Source organism: Falco naumanni, chromosome 2 (assembly GCF_017639655.2).
Source record: "Falco naumanni isolate bFalNau1 chromosome 2, bFalNau1.pat, whole genome shotgun sequence".
In the NCBI taxonomy this organism is placed as follows: domain Eukaryota; kingdom Metazoa; phylum Chordata; class Aves; order Falconiformes; family Falconidae; genus Falco; species Falco naumanni.
In genome coordinates, this window is record NC_054055.1 from 104,284,647 (window position 1) to 104,292,842 (window position 8,196).

At 34.3% G+C, this 8,196-nt stretch overlaps 1 long non-coding RNA gene across 1 annotated transcript; it reads right to left on the reverse strand.

Annotated features, from left to right (window-relative positions):
• Positions 1 to 5,638: 5,638 nt before the first annotated feature.
• LOC121083713 lies at positions 5,639 to 6,983 on the reverse strand. The gene is made up of 3 exons (XR_005826460.1): positions 6,775 to 6,983; positions 6,263 to 6,322; positions 5,639 to 5,827 (listed from the first exon to the last, which is right to left on the reverse strand). It is a non-coding gene; the product is annotated as an uncharacterized LOC121083713 (long non-coding RNA).
• Positions 6,984 to 8,196: the final 1,213 nt, after the last annotated feature.

An 8,196-nucleotide genomic window follows, 5' to 3' on the forward strand; every position in this document is an offset into this window, starting at 1 on the left:
GAAAGTTTTCCTTGACTACAGTAGCTAACTAGTTTTGATGCTTGCATACATCATGTAGCTGGAATCTAGGGTCAAAAAAAACTCACAGTAGTATTAGAAACATCAAAAAAGGAATAGAAATCCCAATGCTATCCATGTATTCAAAAGTGGCACTTATGCTTTACATTTCCAAGTGCCGATTGTTTATCTCATGACTATTCTTGCCTGAGTTAGAAATAGAAACATTCATGAGTGCTTTCAGCCCAAATTTGTCATATAATGTCAGTAGATCGTGCTTATCAGTGGTAATAGGCACAAGATCATTTAAGCTTCCCAGTAATTTAAAGTTTGTAATATTAGATTTTTGTCTCTATTTGCCTTGCATTGCCAATTCTAGAAATCCATCTGCCATATTGACTTTCCAAGATTTTTTCCCCAGTGGTCAGACTCAATTGGATTATTAGTTGCTATCATAATTTTATTCACTAGTCTGTTGATAAATGTTAACTTCTTCCTACTGGGTTTGATATTAATAAGCTGTTAAGTTTGATATTGATGATTATTTGGGGAGTTATTTTTTGATGTGTGACTCTATGGATTTTAGCAATCTATTTGCCAAAAAGGGCTACTAAAAGTTAGAGAGTCATGAAGTAACCAGAATAAACATCCTCATTCACAAAAGTCAGATTTTACTGACTTGTCACTTCTGAAAGTCGTCATGTATTCTGCAGCTCCATTCTTAGAGACTCAATTTTAGAATACCAAATACCTTTTCCAAGTCATCAAAAGTTGGAACTAACTGTTCATGTCAATGTAACAGTGACAGTAAAGGCATTATTAAGTTTAAAGGTGCCTTGAAGAAAAGAACTACAGAAGCTTACCTTAAGGTTAAGAACTCATCTTAATCCTTCAAGTACTCCAGCTGTGTAATGCTGACATGTATTTTTGTTTATTGTTTGGTGATTTTTTTTTATTTCTTCTTGACATGAAATTCTGGAAAGTCCTTTTGGTGCATGAGTTGCATAGCTATATGTAAGAACAAAACATAGCCATTTCTTTATGGAGTCAAAATATATCCCAGAAATGAGAAAGAGAAACCTTTCCATTCACATACTTCATTTTTAATTATTAACCTTTTCAAATATGGGTGTATCTGACTCAACGTGTTAGGTGAGCAATCACTTCTCCTTACTGTGCTTTGGTTTACACTGCTGTGCATCTCTAGGATGGAATTTAACCAGAAGATGAGTATTTAGTCTGTAAATTCAGATCACAGCTAGTACAAAATACATGTCTCTCATCCTTAAAGTCTGAATGGTACGGATGTTAGGTCCTCAGCACTCATCCATACTTATTGGACCATATTGTGTAGATGTAGGCTGGAATAATTTTCAGGCTGCTTCAAACTGTGTGTAGTTATGCAGCCACAGATGTCTGGCAAGCACTACAAGAAGAGGTAACCAAAGCAACCAATAATAAACCAAGCCGACAGCAGTGAAGTAAGCCAATATATCATTATCACTGACAGTTTTTTTCTCACCAGGGTGCATCTCAAAAGCAACTACCATCCCAACAGAAGGAGGAAACTGCTTTACTATTTTACCCACAGTTGTTTCTAAGGCAGGCTGACATGAATCTAAAATGTAAATCTTTTCAGAATTCAAATTTTTTCGGTTTTAAGAGAAACAGCCTTTTGAAAAGGCTAAATGGAAGTGGGTGTGAGATTTGAAATGATCTTTTAGTAATTACAAGTTTGCATAACATCAGTGAAATCATGAAGTCAAAACTATTTTAAATTACCTGTTTCTAGAAGTACAAGCAGTGCTCCTGTCTGATAAACTCTTGTAAGAACTTGTCAAGAAATATTTTCAGTGATATTTAAGGACTGCAGCAGTAGATGAATTCCTGAAAGAGCATTTGGGAACCATTTTGTCTGGTCTGAGGCCAGTTTCTTGACTTTGGCTGACTAACCACAGCCAGGTTAGACAGCCCTGTTTGAGTTGCAGATAGTAGGTGGAATAGGCAGAAGATGAGGGAATAGATGCTTCCTAAAGAGCAATATTCCTAAGGTAAGATGTAATACCTTGATTTTATCACTTTCCTTGCTAGGTGAAAATTAGGGAAGTTATGACAACTGGATAAATTCTAAGCCTTCAGCAGTGAAGAAGAGTGCACCATCTTCTAAAACATCCTTTGGTAGCCACAGATCAAGTATGGCAGACATCAATTAAAAAAAAAAAATAATCTCTGCTCTTTCAAGAGGTTTCCAGGTCACTCATTTTATTTAGTCTGTATCTAGTTGGAGGACAAATATTGTGTGAGTCTTAAGCAGAAATGATTGTGGGAAATGCAAATTACACGCTCAATGTTTTCTTTTTATTTTAAAGGTAATTTTTCAAAAGCAAATTTGCATGAAGTCCGATACATTCTCCTTAAAAAGCTGAATTGGGAGATATGTAGAAAACTGGTAAGAGGTGTTGATTTGAAAACTCTTATGTTGAAATCTTATGAGAAAAAGATGTCAGAGCATATCAGCACTAGACTTCATTAACGGAATGCAGTAGCACTTCTCAGTACTCAGCAGAGAGCTTCAGTCCTTTCTACAAAATTAGATTAATTTATTGCAATGGATAACTCAGAAAAAAGGTTCTACACTGGATCAGACTAGCATTCAGTCCAGCCCCACATTTAACACTAATACTACCAGAACCGTAGAGAAAGACAATAAGAGGTCTATTTAATTAAATTACTATGTAAGCCCTTGACAGTTCTAATTAATGTAAAAAACCAGCGTTTTGCTTATTCCAATCCAAATTTCAAGCTCAGTTTAACAGCTTTTACTAATCTAGGCGAACACCCTGATAGCCATATATATCAGTTTGAATACTGTCATGAAATTTATTGTTGCTAATAAATATTTTTAACATTAAAGGTTTTGTAAAATATGAACATTACTTTTCCCATATACTATTTACATAGTCTAGCCTAAAGTGTTTAAAGGCCTGTTAAGGAAATAAGCTAAAAATATAGGTAGCAGGTGGAAGTTTTTACTTGACAACAAATTTCTTTATGTAAGCAGCATCACCCACTCAGGACATATAGGATAACACCTGCCAAATAAGAGCACAGCTGAAGAAATATGGGTATCATAAAATCTGAAAATAGAAGAAAAATTGATACATGTGAAGTCCACAGCAAATCAGTTTATTTTAGCTAACTGATGTCATTTTGTGTAATTAATGTACACATCAGTTATGAAGTATACAAAATTTCATTACTAGGGGAGATAGAAAAATCAAGTATGTAAATTTATTTATATGTGTGTTTAAAATTTCAGCAAAATGTTGAATTAATCTTTCATCTTTTGAGCAATGTGATACCAAAATATGCACTATCTGAATGACTAGGAGATGTAAAGTGGTGGGTCATATATGCGTATCAGAACATTTCTGGTTGTGAAAGTGCAGAAACCTACTTCTGTATTTAAAATTACAGTTGGATAGTCCCAAAGAAAAGAAAAATTTGATACAGACTATCTTTCAATTTTTTTTTTTATAGAAGAGATTTTTTGGAAGCCAGAACTGAGGCAAGGATTTTTCTCTAGCACCACCACAGCCATTGGTCTCCTGGCCACACCTTTGAACTAGACTTTTCCAGTGGAGCAGCAACATGGAAAATGATCATGACCACAGTCACAAATCGGAGCTTTAATGAGCAAGGGTGCTACCCAATAATTTTGCACATCTTCAAATTTGTATGAACTCCACAACCCTTCTCTTGTAACACCACTCTTTTATTGCCATCATTCTTGAAACTAAAGAATCCCTACACTCTGTCATAGTCATTACCCACCTTTGCATTCAAGCTGATGGCTTGTGTCTGCCATCTACTTCTATTTGTTGACTGGAAGACTTAATTTCTCAGATTATTTAAGCATATGATATAAGTGAATTCAGGTCAATACTATTACTTCTGTGCTGCTGTTATGCGCAACTGTATGAATGTTACACTGCAGAACCTGAACCAGAGAGACCAGTGAGCCCAGCCATCTTCCAAACTCCATAAGCAGGTCTAGGATTCCCTGCTGGAATGTTCCTAATACAAAGTAGTATTTGAAGAATTACTCACTTGTAACTTGTTAGGATTAACAGGAAGTACCCAGAGCAATTTTGCATCAAGAATACCTAGGTTTTTTTCCAGAGTACTTTTTTTTACTTTTTTTTTTTCTTTTCTTTTTTTTACACTTGAGAGTCAGTGCATCTGGCAACTCATTTAAGTAAAGGACAATTATTAATCACCTTCCTTTATTTCAGTTATGATGTATGAAGTCTTTCACACTTGTGAGATTTCAAAAGTATTTAAAAGGCTTATATCTCCCTCCTGCTAATTTAAAGTGTATTACAAATAGCTTTCTTGTGGAAACAGCCACCTGTGTTCATTTAGCAGCTCATGGTCACTCCAAAATTCATTACTCTGCTGCTGAATTTTTGTTTGCTTTCTTCTGGAAAAAGCCACCATTAGATGCTTTTCAATTACTGTGCCCTTCAACTCAATAAGGTTGGTTTGTTATGAATCTCTCCTTTTTGAAGTTAATCATGTGCTTAATAGGAGAACATCATCCATTTCTCATTGTGTTGAAACTGAGAGAAGTCAAGAAATAAATGATAAATTCAGAGCTCAAAAGCGCTCTACTTACTGGAATATAAAAAAGATGTGAGGGTGGAGAGTTTCATAATCACTCAACTTATGATCCTTTACCCTCTTTCTAATTTATCTATGTTCTCCTGTCCTTCAAGTTTGAAGTCTTGGACTCTGGAGCCAATATTACTTTTTCCCACAGCTAGAGCGATGTTAAAATTTCATCTATGTTGTTTACATTTCTCTGCATTATAGGAGCAAGTGACACAGGAATTCAGAATTCCAGGTAAAAACTCTGATATTTACCACAGTGAAAGACTTGTATAGCGAGTACTTTCATAAAATATATGTCATAGTTTGTGCAGTGGCAGAATCTCATGTAATTTATTGTTGCCCTTTCCTTGTCAAACTCTCTGGGTTTTTTATGGGAGTTTAAAGATTTTTTTTTTTTAAGTTAAAGGCATATGGAAAGCAGCCCAGATATACTCTGACCTAGAACAATGCATGAGAAAAATATGTAAAGGTACTGAGTATAAGCAATCAGATCACAGTTACTGAATTTCTCAGAAGTCTGGAAAATAAAAATAAGGCTATCTAGGATACATTTTTTGTTTGCATTATTTTCACAGGGAAGATAATTATGAATAGATGTGGCAATGGTAGTAGAGTACTGAGAGACAGAAGCCTTTGTTTCCCTGTTCTTTCAGAAGCAATCATCTGCCACATCTTAGGCAAATATTTCTTTTTTTTTCCCCTTAGGAAACAGGATGGAAAATAGGCTTTATAAAACATGATGTGTTCTTCAATTGGATAAGTAAAAAACAGGATTCTTGTCTTTCAATATTGGGATTCCATACTTTATTAAAGCACTTGAAGAATTTATGTTTTTTAGAGTCTTACAGATTTCATCATGAATCAGTTATCTAACCAGGATTTCTAAGATTAGACCTTAAGATATAATTTCCTTAAAGAAACAAAACAATTTTATCATGTTTATAACAAAAAAAGTAGACTATACTTAATATAATTGTTTGATTTTATTTGAGTAACTTTAACATTTTCTGTCCCCAGAAAAATTCCTTAGTGTCAAAGCTCTCCAGTGTGGTATCTGGGTTTGTTCTGCAGTCTGGGAAATGCAAACTGCATCTTCTTAGCATATCATCTTGCTCTGCTTTGGTCCTGTTCCACAGTTCTTCTGTTTTAAGTAAATCTTGAAAAAGAAACAATTAAAATTTTAAAGTATTTTCCCCATGATATTCTGCATAAAAGATGAAGAAAATAAAGGTGATGGAGACTAAAAAAGTTTTTAATACGTTAAAAATGGAAATCTTTCATTTACTTTGAATCCACAAAGCAACCTTTTTGTGATTATACAAAGCGTGTATTATACAATACTGTTTCTATAGTCCCAGTAAAGCTAATCAGACTGTGATTATATTTGGTTATTTATTCCTAGAAATATTTTCTTACTCTAATTCATGTGATTTCCTGAACTGGTTTGTTTACTCCATAATTAAAATGTGCAAAAAAATCATTAAATAAATAGGTATATTGTCCAATTAAATGCATCCTGAAGATAGTGTAGGAGTTCCGTAGAAATAGTAAGGAATGGTTAACACTGGCTGGTTTTTTGGGATAACTTTACCTGTCAGCAGATCCAGTCTAGGCTGAATACCAGTTGTGACCAATTTTCAAGGAAATGGATCTGAAGGATAAAATGTTGTCATAGCGTAGTGAAGTTAGTAATGTGATTCTGGCCTGTTTCCCCATCAAAGTGAAGATAACAAGATACAGAATTTATGATGTCTAAATATTTCATTCCTACTCATACAGGGATGAATATCATGTCCTTCTCAGGTGGTCAGAATATGGATTGACTTTTTCCTTAGGCAGCAAAGAGTTTTAAGGAGAAACATTAACCTGGATAACCTTTTATACCCACCTTCTGGGGAAAGAGAAGGAAATTTATGCATAGAAGAAACATGTCAGTGCAGAGTCATATAATGCAAATTTTTCTCTACATGAAGTCCCTTAGAAACTAGTATAAGCTAAGACAAACTCCAGCTATTTCATCTTTTACCTTGCCTAGAAGGAATATTTGAGTTTTCTTCAGACAAAGCTAAAAATTCAGATCATGACTGACATAAAATTAGTTACCTGATGCTCCTGAGTTTCCCAGAGATGAGATTATTCACATTAATTTCCAAGCAGTTGTGCATCCAGCTGTCAAAAGGGCAAGGGAAGGTGCTCTGCCTCAAATCACTGTCCTCAGTCAAATGCCTCACAGAACAGAAAACATGTATCAGGTATACAAATGCAGTCAAGTATAGGCCTTTTTGTAGCTGGTGAATGAGGTGGGCAGGGGACTGGGTGTTTGCTCAGGAAAGAAATTCTGCTAGTTTAGTCATTCTTTTTCTCCTATTTTGAAGTCATGTCTCTGCTATTCATGCTACAGTTGGGCATTTAGTTACTCCAGTTAACGATTTTAAGTCTAGGTCAAACCCATGGTATGCAATTAAATCAATATTCATTGTGCTTCTTGCAACCTAACACTCAACAGAATTTGAAAAATATGTCTCTTTAACAATATATATTTAATAACATGGTCCACTAACCATAATAAAGTTCAGCTTAAATGTTCCATACCTCCTTTTGTGGCTGATATTAAATTATTACAGCTTCAACTGTAAGTAAAATGCTGAAGCATTAACCACATATATACTATGTGTTATTTTAAAAAAGTTATTGTCTTAGCTGCTAAACATACTAAAATGATATGAATTTTCTCATTATTTTCTACTGAGAAAACACAAGCTGGCAAGAATAAAGACGACCTTGAAAGGGAAATGAGTTACCATAGGAAACAAGACTGGGCCAACAAGTCACCGAGTTCAACAAAGCAATGTCAAACACCCATACACTGTGAAATCTTCTACGTTTCAATAGGTACAAATGCAACACAATGTATTTTTGTTACTGCTAGGGTGTATCTTTTTCTTTTCTTTTTCTTAGGAATACTTGGATGCTCCTTTTGACTGAGTAAACAATATAGAAGTGATTCTTTTGTGTAGCTTAGTGTTAGCTTATAATTTTAGTGTTCATATGCTTGAAATTCAGTATACATACCACTACCTCCAGGATGAAAGCTTATGTTATGGTGAAGGTTAGTATCAGTGTTAACCTGAAGAATTTATGATCAAAAATGTTCTTTGAATATTCAATCTAATAATATACAGTTTTAATTTTAAAACTAGACAATGATTTTGAAACAGACACATCAAGTGAAAGGTAATAGTAGTCCATATTTCTATCTACATTAGCCTGAAATCACTTTTTAAATATTGATTTAGGCATCAGGCTAAGAAAATGTATACTCTACTGAGCATAAATTTGCTCTGGCAAACTGGATACCACATTCACAAAACTTGATTGTTCTTAATTTAAAAAGATTTTTGTGTGAAAATCATACTCTATTATTATGTGGAATGTCCTGCCCTTGGCAAGACAGATAAAATGTCATGGCACATATTTATCTTTTTCCTGGGGAAGGAAATAGTAGGATAAAAAGCTAAGTGGCTG